This window comes from Salvelinus alpinus, chromosome 11 (assembly GCF_045679555.1).
Source record: "Salvelinus alpinus chromosome 11, SLU_Salpinus.1, whole genome shotgun sequence".
In the NCBI taxonomy this organism is placed as follows: domain Eukaryota; kingdom Metazoa; phylum Chordata; class Actinopteri; order Salmoniformes; family Salmonidae; genus Salvelinus; species Salvelinus alpinus.
Genome location: NC_092096.1, coordinates 23,631,380 through 23,653,051, shown reverse-complemented (window position 1 = coordinate 23,653,051; position 21,672 = coordinate 23,631,380). Strand labels below are relative to the sequence as shown.

At 43.2% G+C, this 21,672-nt stretch overlaps 2 protein-coding genes across 6 annotated transcripts in view; one reads left to right on the top strand and one right to left on the bottom strand.

Annotated features, from left to right (window-relative positions):
* Positions 1-11,366, bottom strand: part of LOC139533778 (plexin-A4-like) — a 72,463-nt gene extending 61,097 nt beyond the window's left edge. The window contains exon 1 of the mRNA XM_071332140.1: positions 10,670-11,366. The gene's annotated coding sequence lies outside the window, so the exon portion shown is untranslated. The remainder of the gene's footprint in view (positions 1-10,669) is intronic.
* chchd3a (coiled-coil-helix-coiled-coil-helix domain containing 3a) overlaps positions 1-21,672 on the top strand; it is a 300,509-nt gene that overhangs the window by 216,438 nt on the left and 62,399 nt on the right. The gene's annotated exons all lie outside the window — the stretch shown is intronic.

Sequence of the window (21,672 nt, the reverse complement as noted above, 5' to 3'; positions counted from 1 at the left end):
CTCTCTCTCTCTCTCTCTCTCTCTCTCTCTCTCTCTCTTGGTATAGATGTATTTTTTCCTACTACTCGTCTGCTGTGGCCCTAGGGGTAGTGGGGTTGAAGGAGTGTGTTTTACTGTCTTCAGCTCTTCTGAGGAGAGGGAAGGAGAGCTCCTTTAGGTGAACGCATGAAATTATGAGAAAATTGCAAAAGGTTATGTGTTTTAGAGGCTTTGCTTGATGTGGGGCTTGAAAAGGTAGTTAGTATTGAGGATGAAATGGGCTACGGCAGCGTGGCTGATTCCAATGGAAGTTCGGAGGGGAGCTTTTATTGTATAGATCGAGAGCTTTGAGGCAATGCTTGATATGATACCCTCGATGTGTTGTAGATTGGTATCTAATGGTGTGTGTGTGTGTGTGTGTGTGTGTGTGTGTGTGTGTGTGTGTGTGTGTGTGTGTGTGTGTGTGTGTGTGTGCGTGCGTGCGTGCGTGCGTGCGTGCGTGCGTGCGTGCGTGCGTGCGTGCGTGCGTGCGTGCGTGCGTGCGTGCGTGCGTGCGTGCGTGCGTGTTTGATCTCGTCAGGCTGATAAACACAGAATTAGGCCTAATTCTCTTGTGGACTTCAAACAGTGGCGACAGAAAATGGGAGCGAGAAGCGCATTTTGGCTGTCTGCAATTGTCTCATCATTTCACGCATCTAAAACAAAACTAATTTGTTGCTTTCATTTCATGCTCTGCTTGGCGCAGACTAATATAGCATCATCTGAAAACGGTTTATTTAGACTAAGTCAGCCAGGCCTCATATGAACAGAGAACCAGAGGACAACGCCTCATTACGTCACACATTGACCCATGAATGTGTCAGAAACACAACACTATTACGTCCTCTTCCAGACTACGTTGATATGGATATCCTTGGGCCTTCCAGACACATTTCTTTCACATACAGAACACGTGTGAGTCCCCCTGGTTAGAGAGGCAGATGAACACAAATTCTCATTAAGTGCAACGCAATGACCAATATTGATTTCTCCGCACAGCATTGACTGCTGCTAACGTACGTGATTTCTTACTGCTGGAGAGTCCCTGGTGTCAGCACTCTTCCCTGCATCAATGCATACTTCTTTTGGTACATACGAAGGGTTCATTAGTTTCAAACTCCCTATTCTGGCCCCATGACCCTGAAACCGATCTCTCAGGCAAGACATCATCTATACAACCTAAACTAGTATGTTGATATACAGTATACATTCAATAAACAGTGTAAAACATCAAAACTCATAGCACCATCAAAGCAGTCAGTTCCATAACTGTCTGGTCTAAGATATGAGGGAGAGTAAGTTCTACTGGTAACAGCTGGTGATGCCGTCTCGGCGGGGGGGTCTATTGTCCAATAGCCTGTGTCTGGTAGCTTTCTCTCAGCCCATTTGGGGTGGTGATTCCACACACACACACACACACACACACACACACACACACACACACACACACACACACACACACACACACACACACACACACACACACACACACACACACACACACACACACACACACACACACACACACACACACACACACACACACACACACACACACACAGCAGCAGCAAACAGAGTCTTCCATTCAGATCAACTCCACAGACCCATCATTCAGCCTGACACCGCGGAGGCTCTGCTAGTGAGCATTCATACCGGCAAGTGGCTCACGAGCGGAAGTTTGAACACACACACACTATCATGCCGAATTATGCGTGTGTGTGTGTGTGTCCAAACTTCCGCTTGGGCCACTGAGCAACATTCATGTCATTGTGGAGATTTCATTCATATTTCTCTGATTCGGTCATGTCACAAATGATTTGAATATCCATTTTAATTTGAACTACACAGCACCTCATCTCTAAAATCAAGGCTGTGCTAGTGGGAGTGTATCAGTTCAGGGGTGTCACAATATTGACAAGGCCCTGGTCTCCAGGTCCAGATTCCAGCCACAACAGCAGCCAACAAACAGAGGCTAGTATGTCAACATTAAGTGCTTACAGGCCGATAAACGCTGCCGTTAAATTCCTACAGGCAGGTGCTGATGGACAGTGCCAGTAGAATCAAGGCTGCTGGCTGAACTGGAAGGCACCAGAGGACAGAGTATCAAAGTGTGCTGGGAACTAAATGTTTCCCCTTGAGATGGGGTGCCCACTGTGACGGGAGTAATGAGGTGAGATCAAATCAAATCAAATTGTATTTGTCACATACGCCGAACACAACAGGCGTAGACCTTACCGTGAAATGCTTACAGACGAGCTGGGATAGCACACACACATACACAGACACACACATGCACAGGATGGAATACATACACACACACACACACTCCTTCTAACCTGCAGCTAGTGCTCCAGTTACCCTGCCATCCATGGCCAGACTGGTCCAGTGGTTCAGCGGGCTGCAGGTAGCCACCTACCCTCTGCCAGCTGTTCCAGTTAACCTGCCATCCATGGCCAGACTGGTCCAGTGGTTCAGCGGGCTGCAGGTAGCCACCTACCCTCTGCCAGCTGTTCCAGTTAACCTGCCATCCATGGTCAGACTGGTCCAGTGGTTCAGCGGGCTGCAGGTAGCCACCTACCCTCTGCCAGCTGTTCCAGTTACCCTGCCATCCATGGCCAGACTGGTCCAGTGGTTCAGCGGGCTGCAGGTAGCCACCTACCCTCTGCCAGCTGTTCCAGTCACCCTGCCATCCATGGCCAGACTGGTCCAGTGGTTCAGCGGGCTGCAGGTAGCCACCTACCCTCTGCCAGCTGTTCCAGTCACCCTGCCATCCATGGCCAGACTGGTCCAGTGGTTCAGCGGGCTGCAGGTAGCCACCTACCCTCTGCCAGCTGTTCCAGTCACCCTGCCATCCATGGCCAGACTGGTCCAGTGGTTCAGCGGGCTGCAGGTAGCCACCTACCCTCTGCCAGCTGTTCCAGTCACCCTGCCATCCATGGCCAGACTGGTCCAGTGGTTCAGCGGGCTGCAGGTAGCCACCTACCCTCTGCCAGCTGTTCCAGTCAACCTGCCATCCATGGCCAGACTGGTCCAGTGGTTCAGCGGGCTGCAGGTAGCCACCTACCCTCTGCCAGCTGTTCCAGTCACCCTGCCATCCATGGCCAGACTGGTCCAGTGGTTCAGCGGGCTGCAGGTAGCCACCTACCCTCTGCCAGCTGTTCCAGTTACCCTGCCATCCATGGCCAGACTGGTCCAGTGGTTCAGCGGGCTGCAGGTAGCCACCTACCCTCTGCCAGCTGTTCCAGTCACCCTGCCATCCATGGTCAGACTGGTCCAGTGGTTCAGCGGGCTGCAGGTAGCCACCTACCCTCTGCCAGCTGTTCCAGTCACCCTGCCATCCATGGTCAGACTGGTCCAGTGGTTCAGCGGGCTGCAGGTAGCCACCTACCCTCTGCCAGCTGTTCCAGTTACCCTGCCATCCATGGCCAGACTGGTCCAGTGGTTCAGCGGGCTGCAGGTAGCCACCTACCCTCTGCCAGCTGTTCCAGTCACCCTGCCATCCATGGTCAGACTGGTCCAGTGGTTCAGCGGGCTGCAGGTAGCCACCTACCCTCTGCCAGCTGTTCCAGTCACCCTGCCATCCATGGTCAGACTGGTCCAGTGGTTCAGCGGGCTGCAGGTAGCCACCTACCCTCTGCCAGCTGTTCCAGTTAACCTGCCATCCATGGTCAGACTGGTCCAGTGGTTCAGCGGGCTGCAGGTAGCCACCTACCCTCTGCCAGCTGTTCCAGTTACCCTGCCATCCATGGCCAGACTGGTCCAGTGGTTCAGCGGGCTGCAGGTAGCCACCTACCCTCTGCCAGCTGTTCCAGTCACCCTGCCATCCATGGCCAGACTGGTCCAGTGGTTCAGCGGGCTGCAGGTAGCCACCTACCCTCTGCCAGCTGTTCCAGTTACCCTGCCATCCATGGTCAGACTGGTCCAGTGGTTCAGCGGGCTGCAGGTAGCCACCTACCCTCTGCCAGCTGTTCCAGTCACCCTGCCATCCATGGTCAGACTGGTCCAGTGGTTCAGCGGGCTGCAGGTAGCCACCTACCCTCTGCCAGCTGTTCCAGTCACCCTGCCATCCATGGTCAGACTGGTCCAGTGGTTCAGCGGGCTGCAGGTAGCCACCTACCCTCTGCCAGCTGTTCCAGTCACCCTGCCATCCATGGTCAGACTGGTCCAGTGGTTCAGCGGGCTGCAGGTAGCCACCTACCCTCTGCCAGCTGTTCCAGTCACCCTGCCATCCATGGCCAGACACAAAGGCAACCACTTATTCCCTTGAAGGTACCTGGTGGAGCTGAGCCACAGATGAACAACAACTAGAACAACAATACATTTGTGTGTCTTTAGTTGTATTTTTTATACATGTAAGTCTGTAATGTCTACATGCTAATGTTCTTAAATGTATGTAAATTGTAAACTATTTTTGTTTGTAATGTATTTTTCATTATGTATCGGCAGTGGTGTAAAGTACTTAAGTAAAACAACTTTAAAGTACTACTTAAGTAGTTTTTGGGGTATCTGTACATTACTTTAGTATTTATAATTTTGACAACTTTTACTTTTACTTCACTACATTCCAGAAGAAAATTATGTACTTTTTACTCCATACATTTTCCCTGACATCCCTGACACCCAAAAGTACTAATGCTTAGCAGGACAGGAAAATGGTACAATTCACACACTTGTCAAGAGAACATCCCTGGTCGTCCCTACTGCCTCTGATCTGGTGGACTCACTAAACAGAGAACATCCCTGGTCATCCCTACTGCCTCTGATCTGGTGGACTCACTAAACAGAGAACATCCCTGGTCATCCCTACTGCCTCTGATCTGGTGGACTCACTAAACAGAGAACATCCCTGGTCATCCCTACTGCCTCTGATCTGGTGGACTCACTAAACAGAGAACATCCCTGGTCATCCCTACTGCCCTGATCTGGAGGACTCACTAAACACATGTTACATTTGTAAATTATGTCTGAGTGTTGGAGCGTGCCAAGGGCTATCCGTAAAAAATTGTTTAATTAAATGTGCCGTCTGGTTTGCTTAATATAAGAAATGTTAAATTATTCATACTATTACTTTTACTTTTGATACTTAAGTATATTTTATCAACTACATTTACTGTTGATACTGAAGTATATGTAAAACCAAATACTTTTAGTCTTTTACTCAAGTAGTATTTTATTGGGTGACTTTCACTTTAACTTGAGTCATTTTCTATTAAGGTATCTTTACTTTTACTCAAGTATGAAAATTGAGTACTTTTCCACCACTGTGTATCAGACCCCAGTAAGACTAGCTGTGGCCTTTGGCGTGGGCTAATGGAGATCCCCAGTAAGACTAGCTGTGGCCTTTGGCGTGGGTTAATGGGGATCCCCAGTAAGACTAGCTGTGGCCTTTGGCGTGGGCTAATGGGGATCCCCAGTAAGACTAGCTGTGGCCTTTGGCGTGGGCTAATGGGGATCCCCAGTAAGACTAGCTGTGGCCTTTGGCGTGGGCTAATGGGGATCCCGAGTAAGACTAGCTGTGGCCTTTGGCGTGGGCTAAAGGGGATCCCCAGTAAGACTAGCTGTGGCCTTTGGCGTGGGCTAAAGGGGATCCCCAGTAAGACTAGCTGTGGCCTTTGGCGTGGGCTAATGGGGATCCCCAGTAAGACTAGCTGTGGCCTTTGGCGTGGGCTAATGGGGATCCCCAGTAAGACTAGCTGTGGCCTTTGGCGTGGGCAAATGGGGATCCCCAGTAAGACTAGCTGTGGCCTTTGGCGTGGGCTAATGGGGATCCTAATAATGATCATTAAAATCTGCAACTGACTACACTTACCTCAATTCAGTACGTATCAGAAGTGTGCTAGTCTATTCAGGTACTGCTTCAAAACACATTGTACATAGCACTGGACACCAACACATTTATTCATCGTCATTCATGAAGGCAATAATCAATGGGATAGAGCAGACCCCTCACTGCAGCTCTCAGTCTCCCTGGCCCTGCTGTGACCCCTCACTGCAGCCTCAGTCTCCCTGGCCCTGCTGTGACCCCTTACTGCAGCCTTCAGTCTCCCTGGCCCTGCTGTGACCCCTCACTGCAGCCTCAGTCTCCCTGGCCCTGCTGTGACCCCTTACTGCAGCCTTCAGTCTCCCTGGCCCTGCTGTGACCCCTTCCTGTAGCCTTCATTCTCCCTGGCCCTGCTCTGACCCCTTACTGCACCCTTCAGGCTCCCTGGCCCTGCTGTGACCCCTTACTGCAGCTTTCAGGCTCCCTGGCCCTGTTCTGACCCCTTACTGCAGCCTTCAGTCTCCCTGGCCCTGTTCTGACCCCTTCCTGTAGCCTTCATTCTCCCTGGCCCTGCTCTGACCCCTTACTGCAGCTTTCAGGCTCCCTGGCCCTGTTCTGACCCATTCCTGTAGCCTTCATTCTCCCTGGCCCTGCTCTGACCCCTTACTGCAGCCTTCAGTCTCCCTGGCCCTGTTCTGACCTCTTATTGCAGTTCTCAGTCTCATGGCCTTGCTCTGACCCCTTACTGCATCCTTCAGTCTCCCTGGCCCTGTTCTGACCTCTTATTGCAGTTCTCAGTCTCATGGCCTTGCTCTGACCCCTTACTGCAGCCTTCAGTCTCCCTGGCCCTGCTCTGACCCCTTACTGCAGCCTCAGTCTCCCTGGCCCTGTTCTGACCCCTTACTGCAGTTCTCAGTCTCCCTGGCCCTGTAGTGTAATAGAACCTACTATAGTGTAATAATGTATACATACTATAGTGTATAGACTATAAGTGTAATAATGTATACATACTATAGTGTAATAATGTATAGATACTATAGTGTAATAATGTATACATAATATTGTGTAATAATGTATACATACTATAGTGTAATAATGTATACATACTATTGTGTAATAATGTATACATACTATAGAGTAATAATGTATACATACTATAGTGTAATAATGTATACATACTATTGTGTATAAGATGTAGTGTAATAATGTATACATACTATAGTGTCATAATGTATACATAATATAGTGTATAGACTATAAGTGTAATAATGTATACATACTATAGTGTATAGACTATAAATGTAATCATGTATACATACTATAGTGTAATAATATATACATATTATGGTGGGTAGACTATAGTGTAATACTGTATACATACTACAGTGTATAAGCTATAGTGTAATAATGTATACATATTATGGTGTGTAGACTATAGTGTAATAATGTATACATACTATAGTGTAATAATATAGACATATTATGGTGTGTAGACTATAGTCTAATAATGTATACATATTATGGTGTGTAGACTATAGTGTAATAATGTATACATACTATAGTATATAGACTATAAGTGTAATAATGTATACATAATATAGTATATAGACTATAAGTGTATTAATGTATACATACTATAGTGTAATAATGTATACATATTTTGGTGTGTAGACTATAGTGTAATAATGTATACATAATATAGTATATAGACTATAAGTGTAATAATGTATACATACTATAGTGTAATAATGTATACATACTATAGTATATAGACTATAGTGTAATAATGTATACATACTATAGTGTATAGACTATAGTGTAATCATGTATACATACTATAGTGTTATATGCTATAGTGTAATAATGTATACATACTATAGTGTAATAATGTATACATATTATGGTGTGTAGACTATAGTCGAATAATGTATACATATTATAGTGTGTAGACTATAGTGTAATAATGTATACATACTATAGTGTATAGACTATAAGTGTAATAATGTATACATACTATAGTGTATAGACTATAGTGTAATAATGTATACATACTATAGTATATAGACTATAAGTGTAATAATGTATACATACTATAGTGTATAGACTTTAGTGTGGTATGACTGAGTTGAACAGAGCTACTGCTATGGTCAGTTACGCATTCTGTATAGGTTAGAGTAGCAGCTGCTGCTGGCAATAGAGAGAGAGAGAGAGAGAGGGGGGGGGGGGGGGGGGGGTTCTGTAAAGCTGCACTATGAGTCAAGGACCTACATCCCACTATGCAGGAGGAGGGAGTGCTATGCTTTCTAAGGTCTAAAGAGATAGCGGTGCGGCAGTGACTGGATATTAAATAGACACTCTTCCAGGTAGCCTACAACACGTCCCAGTGGCTGTCTGGCTGCTGACTGTCTGGCTGCTGACTGTCTGGCTGCTGACTGGTCTATAACCACAGACTAATAGAGAAAGCTCTCAGCTTCTCTGTGATGTTGGTGCTCCCATAACACCAGACTACTGAGCTGCTCAACGCAGGATCACCTCTCCCACTACTGACTATAAAGCCTATTCAACACAGGATCACCTCTCCCACTACTGACTATAAAGCCTACTCAACGCAGGATCACCTCTCCCACTACTGACTATAAAGCCTACTCAACGCAGGATCACCTCTCCCACTACTGACTATAAAGCCTACTCAACGCAGGATCACCTCTCCCACTACTGACTATAAAGCCTACTCAACGCAGGATCACCTCTCCCACTACTGACTATAAAGCCTACTCAACGCAGGATCACCTCTCCCACTACTGACTATAAAGTCTACTCAACGTAGGATCACCTCTCCCACTACTGACTATAAAGCCTACTCAACGCAGGATCACCTCTTCCACTACTGACTATAAAGCCTACTCAACACAGGATCACCTCTTCCACTACTGACTATAAAGACTACTCAACGCAGGATCACCTCTCCCACTACTGACTATAAAGCCTACTCAACGCAGGATCACCTCTCCCACTACTGACTATAAAGCCTACTCAACGCAGGATCACCTCTCCCACTACTGACTATAAAGCCTACTCAACGCAGGATCACCTCTCCCACTACTGACTATAAAGTCTACTCAACGTAGGATCACCTCTCCCACTACTGACTATAAAGCCTACTCAACGCAGGATCACCTCTTCCACTACTGACTATAAAGCCTACTCAACGCAGGATCACCTCTCCCACTACTGACTATAAAGCCTACTCAACGCAGGATCACCTCTCCCACTACTGACTATAAAGCCTACTCAACGCAGGATCACCTCTCCCACTACTGACTATAAAGCCTACTCAACGCAGGATCACCTCTCCCACTACTGACTATAAAGCCTACTCAACGCAGGATCACCTCTCCCACTACTGACTATAAAGCCTACTGGCACAAGCTCTATGTGAGCCATAAGGGTTACAGCATTTTAGCCTGAATCTTTACATTATACAGCGTTACCCTCAAGCAGCCCAGTGTTTGGAGCTAAATATTGAAGATATTCTATATGTATAACAAATGTATTATGTCCTTGATCAATTGATATGGCCTAATAGTAATGAATTGCTATACATGTATTCCAGTTGTGTGGCATGTTGTTCTGTGAAGAAGAGGATTGGATCAACGACGTTGTCATGAGAATTTAACAGTGAGGTTAAATTACTTTTTGACTTAAAGCTACCGTTGCTCACTGTCCGTGCTCACGGACACAGGCGTGCCCTAATAGCATTTATGTAATAGCCTGTATCGTTGAAGACTGCACGTGGACATTTCTAGAGTGATTTAAAATACTTTATAATAGCCTACTCTCTCTCTCTCTCTCTCTCTATATATATATATATATATATATATATATATATATATATATATATAATTATTTTATTTGTATTTTTACTATATACTGGAAAATCAAAGAGTGAATGGGGAAACCAAAATCACTTGACCAGACAAGCTACGGATGTCCCTTCCCTTCCCAAGCCCAAAACCATATCGGTCATGTTCCTAGACCTAGGGCACTTGAGTGGAGACGTGCGACGCACAGCAATGCAGCCCGCAATTTATCATCGGCGACGCTTTCCAGCTACGGAGACGGGAGATGTGCCATTTGAGGTTACAATAAATGTTTCATGATGCAACGTGCGCTTTCCACGAGTTACAGCACGCATGAAAACAGAGACACCGTACACCTACGCTGTGACTCTCTGAGAGCTGTCATATGAAAAATCTAGTCCTACACAGTGGGATGGAATTATTGGATGTCATTGCGCTAGGCTATATCAACGAGACGAGAGAGTGGTGGGGGAAATATCCACCTCATGGTGTGCAATAGGATGTCACATAGCATACTGCAGAGCCGACTGTTGTAGGAAGGTGGACAAATGTCTCTTAACACACTGCGAAATTCTCCCACCCCATAGGCTACATTCCCTAATATCACTTGGTCAATATCACTTTACCTACAGAGTTCAGCGCGGGCAGACGCGCGCACGCATTTGGGCAAGTAAATGCTCAAAATGAATGAAGCCGTACACATGCTCTAAAGCGGTAAATGGCAAAAAAAAATGCACCACAACTGCACATAGAATAGCATCAACAATAAATTATGCAATCCTATTCTATATCAGAGTGGCGATGGTGGGAAAATTATAAGAGGTCATTTAAAAAAAACTGAAATCCCAAACCAGCAAGAGAAGGATGGTGCAGTGTTCTCCGCGCGGCATGGCTATACGGCAGAGAACAGGTATACACGCCTTTACCTGGTGCAGAGGCATCCGCGACCCAATTCTTCAAAAAACATAACGATAAAGACCAAAAACAATAGTGCCGTTAAATGAGCACCCTGTGACAAGCCCGTCCTTACCTGTAATCGCTGCGGATATCAGTTCACAGCCGCAGTCGCATTGACACTGCGGTAACAGGCACGTTCCGATGAATCCCAACTCCTTTACTTCCAAATTACAACGAGATGCGTAAAAAGAAACACCTTCTGGTATCCTAATCCACAGGGCTGTGATGCTTCTTTATGAATTGGCCCGTTCTAAATCCTCCGCAGCGACGTGGTAGTCAAAAGCATGAGAATCCAGCGCGAAAGGAAATAGCAGCAGGATCCCAACAACACTTCCGATCAGCGAGTCCCTCTCCAGCCACTATGCCGCTCCGAGTGGACTCAGACCCGGCGGGATCGCAACACCTCCCATCCCAAACGCGGACGCACTTATGCCTTGAAAATCGCTGCACTGTAGGATTCCGCAAGAGGCTGTGTCGCGCTGTAGATCAGTGCGATGCTCCCATCTGAAAGGCGTTGTGTGATGCTGCGACGAGAGGGGATAAGAGAGAGAGGGTGCTTTTCGACTTTGCAGGTTCGCAGCTGACAACTGAGTAACTGGGCAGGGATTTGAGTGTATGGCGCTATGCCGGGGCGCAAGGAGCGACTGTCTTGTTTTACCAAGCCTTCTGACTCGCCCGCAGTGACATCTCGGATCGAGGGCTGTGATTGGGCTAATTGTAAAATTTCACTGCCAGCAATCACAGAAGCGCAGCTCACATGATGAATGAGAGGCATATGCTGAAGCCCGCAGCCAGCGAATGTATTTTCTATGTTTATGTAATGCATTCATTCCAGCGTGAAAGGGATTTGGCTATGCCGAAGGGAATACACATGAATACAATACTGGGGTTGAAATGATCATCGGATTTAAATATCTAATCAGAGCATCATTTGAAGATGGAGATTAGGGAAATTAAATATAATTAAGACACTTGCTCTGTGTCAAGGGATTATCTTATTTTGTCGTTGATTATTTTTTTAAGTTTCTAACAGCTAATCAAGATATTGGCTTTCCGTTGGTATTATGATATTTACGAATGCCTATGCAATAACATTTAAAACTATTAAAGCCTTTTCAGTAAGACATTCACTAAAATAATGGTATTTATTATAGCCAAACCACATTATAGCCTATAAATTAATTATAGGCTACATTCTTAATTTGCCTTACCAATTAGACACAATAGTCACATTTTCAATGATAAGGTCAACAAGCCACATTGAGATAGACCTACAGACAAGGGGTAACATGATTCACAAAACAGTGAATGATTATTTTCCATAGTTTTGTTTTATAGGTGGGAAATAATTTGATTGCAGTTATATTATCACAGGCAAAATGGCAATTGAAGTTAAATAGCCTACCAGAATAGTAAGCAAATGTTAGGCCTACACCATACAATCCATGATTAAAATTCACGACTGTCATATTCTTTCTTATCTGTATCCTACTCTACTTTACATCCTGCATAACTGACTGGGCAAGTTAAGAAAGCTGCAACCGTGCTGCAGATACTCTTCTGACCCTGTGGGTTTTGTCTAGACGGGATCCAGCTTTTGTCAAAATTGACTTTTCTTAGCAGGTTTAGGAGAACTTAAGCGGCAGGTTTTGATAATTAACTCAGCAGGTTAGGATACTTAGGTTAGTGTTAGGGTTAGCTAAAATGCAAAAAAAACGAATAAGCAACTTTTGCTGTCAATTTTACAAAAGCTGTATACCATCTAGACATGACCCTCCCTGTGCTGCTCTCAGTTGGCAAGGGCACCGCGCTTTGAAAACCTGCATCATAGCTCCACCTGCAGGCCAATCAAGAACTGCAGTTGGTTTTCTGCCACTGCCCCATGCATTGTGAACCAAACCTTGATTTTTGGCATTTCAAACCTTGACATGTAGGTACATGTTAGACAGATACGTGACATTTCTAAGCACAATTGTAAGTTAACTGTATTTTGTTGTTTGAGATAGAGAGATAGCCCGGGTTAAGAAAATAACACAACAAAAACAAAACAGCCTACCAACCTTACCTGTATCTGGTGTCCCAGTGGCTTGCCATAACTGGTCAAAAGCAGGGCAAAATATTTTAGTGGCCCCCCTCTTGATGGTGGAGAGAAAGTGTTACATTTTACAAGTTCATTTCCTGCAATTCTACACATTTTGCCATTGGGGTGTAGAGAAAATGTTGCGGTTTTAAAGCAAGTTTTCTGTAGTTCTACATATTTTGCCTTGGGGCAGAGAATTTTCTTGAACTTTTACATCTCATTTCCTGAAATTCTACAATTTTTTTTGTAGTGACTTATGTCATATTAATATGATATCTGAGTTAGAATGACTAACACAATCGATGTGGCTCCCTGGAGGTCAGGGCCCCTGGGCACTTGACCAGACAATAGCTATTTGGTCATGATTATTACTAAGTTGTCGCAATTTTCTTTATTGAGACGTGTAATGGAAACAACAGAGATATTTCCTAAAGATAGACGTTGTTATCTGGCTAACTTTCTTTATTGAGACAAATGGTGATGGGAAAAGTGTTTTTTCGAATAAAGGATGATTGCCGAATAATTTTGAAGGTATGTGCACATGACATCTCATGTAACTAACTGTTAAAGCTCCGCTCCACATTTTATTCTAAATGCCTACTGCAGCGTTCCCCATTTTCATTGTTGGACATAAAAGACAAAAAAAAATCCAAGTGATTTCAATTGTGGTAATATGTTCCCAAGTATTCCCACGAACAATAGAAAGACACATGATGACATACAGATGTAAGTAAGCTGTCAATTTGCATTCTACAAATTATTTTCAATTATGTTCTGGCCCCTAAACCATCCGATGAAGAAACATGTGTCCAACGGCTGAATCTAGTTGATGATCCCTGGCCTATAGGCTGAATCTAGTTGATGGTCCCTGGCCTATAGGCTGAATCTAGTTGATGATCCCTGGCCTATAGGCTGAATCTAGTAGATGGTCCCTGGCCTATAGGCTGAATCTAGTTGATGATCCCTGGCCTATAGGCTGAATCTAGTTGATGATCCCTGGCCTATAGGCTGAATCTAGTTGATGGTCCCTGGTCTATAAGCTGAATCTAGTTGATGGTCCCTGGCCTATAGGCTGAATCTAGTTGATGATCCCTGGCCTATAGGCTGAATCTAGTTGATGGTCCCTGGCCTATAGGCTGAATCTAGTTGATGATCCCTGGCCTATAGGCTGAATCTAGTTGATGGTCCCTGGCCTATAGGCTGAATCTAGTTGATGGTCCCTGGCCTATAGGCTGAATCTAGTTGATGATCCCTGGTCTATAGGCTGAATCTAGTTGATGGTCCCTGGCCTATAGGCTGAATCTAGTTGATGGTCCCTGGCCTATAGGCTGAATCTAGTTGATGGTCCCTGGCCTATAGGCTGAATCTAGTTGATGATCCCTGGCCTATAGGCTGAATCTAGTTGATGATCCCTGGCCTATAGGCTGAATCTAGTTGATGGTCCCTGGCCTATAGGCTGAATCTAGTAGATGGTCCCTGGCCTATAGGCTGAATCTAGTAGATGGTCCCTGGCCTATAGGCTGAATCTAGTTGATGGTCCCTGGCCTATAGGCTGAATCTAGTTGATGGTCCCTGGCCTATAGGCTGAATCTAGTTGATGATCCCTGGCCTATAGGCTGAATCTAGTTGACGGTCCCTGGCTGTCGTGGAAAATCATTTCAAATACAACGCTTACCAGAACTTGTAAAATCAAACATGCTTTTTATTACAATTCAATAGCCAACTCGCATGTCCCCGCCGAACCCACCCCGCGGAACCCCCCCACTCAGAAGTCCAGTCCTTTATATTTATACCCACATAGTATTGTCCGTCCCCTATGAAGTCATTCACCACCATCTGCCTTCAATCAGTTTATAATGGTGGCCGGACCCTCTATCCCAGTGTGTCAACAGACCCCATGCCCCTTCCCTTCACCACCAAATCAATGCACTCTTTGTTCTAGTCTCCCCTATCCCTAGTGTGTGCAATTGCCTTTAAGCGCCTCTCTGTCTGACATGTATGTTTGTAATAGAATGGTCAGACCATATGTCTAGTGTCCAATTGCCTTTAAGCGCCTCTCTGGTATGTGTGCCTCCAGTGGAATGTGCAGACCACAAGTCCAGTGTGTCCAACTGTTTCAAGTGCCCATGTGTCTGATCAGTCCGTCAGCACAATGGAGAAAACAAGAGGGCCAGAACGTCCCCTAGTATATCTCCATTACCACAGTCTCATGATCAACGTGAACATGTGGCTCGCTACTTTAATGTTCAGCTGTCTTATGTTACTACTACAATCCCCCCTCTGGGGCTATTAAGCCACATAAATGATACAAATAAGACTATGGGATAGTAAATGAAAAGACCTATGATAAACAAGAAAATACAAAAAATAAAAACAAAGTGAAGCATATAAACCAACTAGACCAAACATCTCCAATATTCATAAGAGTAAAAGATCCAATCAGAAACATTAAAGAAAACCTAACTAGACCAAACATTTCAACAATATCCTCTCTTGCAGACACCTACCAACCTTTGTGAAATGATTAAAGACATGGTCCATAGACACTTGTAACCGGAATACCCTCTGTTACCTAACATGTGTTTGTAAAATGATCCTAATTTTAGAAGGCAAAACTAATTGAAAGGAAAAGAAAATATATATATGTTCATCGATATATATAAAAAAAATTCAAAGAAACATACAAAGAACACTAAGCATCAGGCCAAATAAAAATGCTAAAACCCCATTATCTAGGAGCACAGTCCTCATCCTTACAAATAAGACAATCTCCTCTTTAACACTTGGCACAGAAAAAAGGTTCTGGGTGATGGGTATGACCATCCTCATGAATTTTTGTACACCACTTGCAATAGTGACGCAAATGACACTTTTTGTGGACATGTATAAGTAAACATATATCTGAACTGGGTAATTGAACATATACATGGAAATCATCCTTACGAAAATCGTGACACGCATGACCAACCCCCCAATCACTTCATAGAGACAGTTAGGGTTACCAAAGGGGCAGTCAAGAGGTCCTCCAACCGCATTGCAAGGCTTTCCATACTTATTGGTATAATTGCCTGGGCTTCCCGGTACAAGATCAATCACCACAGGAGAGTCATCTTTCATTACAGACATCTGTTTAACTATTGTCTGAACCACAATTTAACTTTACCAGGGGTATAACACAACAAACTGCAATACCCAGAGTCAATAACCCTCCTTCCAACACGATGGCCATCCTAGCAAACATGGCTCCCCACTTTCCTAACGCTAGGACTAACCAATCCCATACAAGGGAGTCTAAACCAGTATTAGCCTTTACTTCTGCTCATAATCCTTTGAGTTTGTCCATAGCAATATTGGGAATAAAGGTGCAACAGTCATCCCCAAACATGACACAAACTCCACCCTTCTCCGCTAAGAGCCAATGGAGAGCCTGTCTATTTCGCCAAGTCATTTTACTGGTAGCCTGTACCTGTTCCCCCAACGCCGTTGGAGCCGAATCAGTATAGTTAATGAACATCTGTTGGTTATAATATATATAATTAATCCACTCTAAATTTTTATTTGGTGTTATCCACAAAAACATAGATTCAAATCCTGATTTAACTTCATCTCTTACCTTGAACTCTCGAGGTACACCTCTAGGCTGGCCAATTGCATCAAGGTATACCTCAGGGTCTTCCTCATACTTCCTTTTAACTCTAGAATTAACATAGTCATCGTGTGGTGATTTAATAATGGTAACCTGTTGAATTGCTCTTACTAAGACACAAAGACCAATCCATTCATTAGGCAATACATTCAACAATTTGTTTTTTCCACACATCCAGAAATTATCCGCAATACCTCTATCTTGATTCTTTAGCATAGTGAGAGACGGTGCAACCTGAGTTATGTGACCACACAACCCTTTTCTATTCATAATCAACCCTTTATCATTACTTTTACGAACTCCCACATTCTCTAACACCCAAATAGTATCACTTCTACTGTGGTGTTTCCTACATCAATTCCTTCGGTGTGGTGTCTGTAAAAACATTCATATTTTCCTTCAATCACGGTACCTCTGTCTAATTGAGGTACAGTTAATTCAGTTCTAATGTTATAGGCATCACAATCATTGTCTCCCAACATGGTCTTATTCAACATAGTTTTACCCCTAGTGCTTACCCAGAGCAATCCTATATTCTATGTCACACAAGGGAATAGAATACTTTCTATTGGTACAATGGTCCTTTTTCCAACTTACACCGTTTTTAAATGATGACAGTTCAGAAACTATTAAAAGATCAGACAAATGTGATTTTCTACACAAAATACAATTGTCCATTCTGTGTTTGTTTGCCATATACTTAGCCCATTTGTACCACTCGTTCTTCACTACTTCTTCTCGTGTGCTGTCCTTGAGTGGTTCTAATATATCTAATTCTGTCGCTTTTTCAATGTTCTTATCTTGAGGTAGATCATTAGAGTTTATCAGAAAGTTCCAAATGTCAGTAAAAAAACTCTCCTGACTCTGATGTCTCAGGTTGCTTTGTGGGTACAGTGATCTGCTTGGTAAGGGAGGTCGATGTCATCTTAGTGGTAGCTACTGTGGTCGTCACAGCAGCCGCCACCCTTGTTGTTGTCACAGGCTCTTCCTGTTCAGGTGCAGGGGTAGGATCAATCTTAATGACCATGGTGCTACTCCCTTCGGTCACTTTTGTTCTTGTTATTTCAACTATTAATTCTTCACCTTCAACTGGTTCAATCTGATTCATGATGAGCACCCTCTCGTCTTTTTCTTTGATTAATGTCAGGTCACATCCTTTCGGATCACAAACGACTTGTCCCTTTGTTTGGTGATGTGTCCATCCACAGAGTGCCATCTCCGGTAAGGGTTTGATCCTTATGATTGAGATAGACTTCAGTTCTCCAGCTTCTGTTATAAGTTGAGGTGGAACAGAGATTCAAACCTTGTCAGTCTTTTTGGATTGTTCGGCTGATTCCTTTCTACTCTTCCAGCTTCCACCATACATCTTGATTGTGCATTAGTCTGTTGTTTCTATACTAGCATTCACTGTTACTTCTGTTATGTCAATGTCATTATTCTTTTGTTGTTCCAACATCAATTGTCTGTAAAGGAGACCATTCAAAAGTTTGAAAGTCAATTGTGGGGAAATCCCCATTTTCTTCAGCTTGCGGGACTTTTCCTCCTCTTTCTTCACCTGAGGCTCCCTCCTCAGGCCGGACTTAACTTCCATCTGGATGGTTTCAATTTTTAGGGAAAAGATCTTCTCATTCTGTTCCTTGTGAGGCCTCTCCTCCTCTTATGGGTGCATTAGTCAGTGCACTTGTCGTATTTTGGCTTTCACTTCATTTGCTGTTTTCTTGGCTCCTCCCTGGCGTCTCAATCGTTTCCGCTGCTCCTGCTCCCTCCGGGCTCCCTCCTGGTGAATCAGCATCCTCTGTGTCCTCATCTCTATGTGGTTGTATCCTTCTCTCTGTTGGGACTCAGCTGCAGTGGTTCAGATGGTACCACGTCTGGCTTCCTTTCACTTTGACGGCCGTTCTTGTTGCTTTGGCCACCTCATAGGGTCCTTCTCTTCTTGGTTGATCCCACTTCCTCCGGAACACTCGAACGTGGACTAGATCTCCTGGTATCACTGGAAGAGGTCCTTCTGGTCCCCTTGGATCATCAGACGCGGAACCTCTCGTCCTGGTTCAGGTTTCTGCCTTCTTTCTGTGAGGCATTCATACTTAGAGACTTATGGCCTCTGTTCTATGATTACACCATACATCCTCTTACTTCCATCACTCATCACACAACAAACTGACATTCCAGCTGAAGCTGGCGAACCCCTCTCCTTCTGTTTTCCTAAACATAAGACTTGGAAAACAACAGACAAAACTTAACAGCATTGACAATGTTATGTGTTATGCATAAATATATTCATGCAAACTGAAATCTGAGACCATGACAATTCCCACTCTCTCTTTACCTGACTCTATGCCTCCAGGATACTTTTCTGCTGGACTCCACAAAAATAAAAGCCCTAAAAAGCTTCCTCATGCTTCCACCCAGTCTTCCCCTTTCGGCCCCAGGTTCTGAGAGGTGTTCCCAAATCATGTCAATTTTTACTTAGTTTCCCATCTGCTCCATTTTAACTGATAATCATGTGCATAACCTACAATTAACATTATCTCTTCTTGAATTAATTCAACACTGTTTATGCTTTCATATCAATCCCTTTAACATGTTTGTTTAGAGTATAATATCCTATCATCTATTCTTTTTCACATGATGTATTAAAAAATGAAACAAATAACCCCCAAACTCAACCCAGTATGTCTAAAGTAGCCCCCAAACTCAACCCAGTATGTCTATAGTGGAATCTAATCTCTCTCTCTCTCTCTCTCTGATTCCACGTCCTCTGTCATGGTGTTTTCAAGCTCACCCATTATTCAGCTGGACCTCACTTCTCGTGAGACTTATGCACCCACCAAAGAGAAACATGAAGAACTTTACCACTGCAGTGTTGTAAGAAGTATACCACCAGCCTGGTGTATCTTGATGTACACTCAGTCTCCAGAATGCAGCCCAAGCCCTTCCATTTCTGGCTGTTTTTTTTCCTGAGGACATACACACTAACACATGGGTTATTCCCTGACAACAGACTTCCTTCTTATAGCAAGATCACTAAATCTTAATTTTTAATAACAGCCCTATGTAACCATTCTGCCTCAAATACCTGGCCTCCTGCCACAGAAATATTCATAATGATAGTCAAATGATTGTCCCTACAGCAACTGCTGTAAAATAACATATAATCATTCAAGCGTTTTCCAGTTGGATTAATATCCAATCCTAACAAAACTATGTCATAAGTTTCTTAAACTTTTGCTCTAATGTTCAAAATGCCACCACTTATTCTTTTTACCATATCTTTAGATATGTGAATTGTTCTATTTACTTTTAGAATTGTCCCTATATTTTACACAGCCAGCTGTCTGTCCTTTTCTGTGAATTATCTCTATTTTTATACATAGTTTCTAGAAATAACACCCCTTCACTACCATTACCTTCTTTTATGAGTCCCCTAACCCATAACTGCCATTGTTTGATACATACTTAAAACATCCTTAAGTCAATTTATATATCATTTATATCAGTATCAGTCCCTCCACAGGAACATATACACAACCTTATGTTCCTCAAAACAAAAATAAATTGACCAAACGAGAAAAAGAGAAGAATTTTTTTTTTAATAATAATTACACATTTGCAATAAATTACCACTATTTGTAATGTAATTAAACCTGGAGAAAACGTCCATCCGTGTCATTCTATGCCCACGTTATTATTGGTCTCTTTCTTCTACATTCTTGGGTATCATCGCACAACAGACTACCTTTATATTCAATCAAACAATACAATTTATCATTACAATTCCAATGACATTATAAAACAAAAGAAACAAAAAACCTTTAATCAAATATTCTGGAAGTTTTGTCAACCTCCTTGTCCCAGGATTAGATTCCAGAGCGGCCCTAGGCCTATTAAATTTAAACAGTGCTATATCTAAATAACTTAAACAGTTATTTTTATTTTTTTTATATACATTTTCCAACCCAATATTCAGGATAACAATCCTTAGTGTTTACTTTAACTCAAATTTGACCTGATCAATTCAATACACATCATCCCTTTAATAATTAACATTTATACTAAACACTTTTATTACCAGTATTATCTATTTTCCCAATAGCCCTTTTGTCTCAGTTTTTCTCTCATGAGTGGCCTGGTAATAAAAGTTCAATACCCCAATTCTTTTAATTCATAATTCACCCTGGCCCATATCATTTCAACATGTCTATTATTTGATACAGTTCACAGGTCATCAGACACAGTTGTCCCTCACTATTCAGTCGATTAGGGTGGGTATGAGCTCCACACCCACACCCACCCCCTCCACACCCAATTCTGACGTCACCTTTTATGACAACTCCCTTATTCTACTGGTGATCTCTCAGATGAATTACAGATGATGTATTTATCAACAAAACCCACACAGAAACCCACACTCCAATAAACCCTTTGGAGTAACTTACATCACTTTTTATATGCAGAATGAACAAAGCACATTTGTGTATTTACCCAAAGACCATAACCCCAAGGAACTGATAATTTTACCTATGAACACATGTTATATCAAAAAAACAAAAATAAACCTATTCCGAATAACTTATTCAATTTAAGGGTACAACTCTTCATAATTTTCCCAGGGACATAATAGATTTTCAAAGTAATTATACATTTTGAATAGAGTCTTGTGTCTTTTAATCATTTAAAAATTAAATCCCACCTGTTCCAACAATTTCTAGTAAAAGGTGATCAGTCTTTCACAGGAAATTCTTAGGAATCAGGGCATTTTGACACCATTAAAATGTTTCCACTCCCCTTTCTTTAGGAACAACTTAAATACATTTTTCAAAAAATAATTCCATCATTCTGCATACCCAAATTGAAACTGAAGTGGAAAAAGCCCTTCCAATAAATCTACTAATGTATATTCATTCCCAGTACATGGTGCACTTACTAGTAAACCATAGCCAATAGCACACAGGGACTGGACTCACTTATCCAGAACTCTATTTATTAGCCTTATCCAGATATTTTTATTTTTAAAGCGTCTGACTTTAATTAACTGCTTTCCACAGTAATGCAGACTCCAATGATATTTTGACCAGAGAAGATTAAACCCTTTTTTTTCTGGAAAAGAAAGTATACATATCGTTAATTTCACAACGTCAGCTTTTAATCTGCAAATAGTTTTTATTCCATAAACATCTTAACATTTTTCAGAGAATGACGGGAGAGAATGTCTAACAATGAAAATTCCATCTGTACTCTACTATATGTCAAGTCAAACGTGATCTAATACTTCTTCTTGACCACATATAAACTGTAATCTCTATGAACCACTCATTGTTCGCTCAGAGACAATACACCGCCAAGTAAA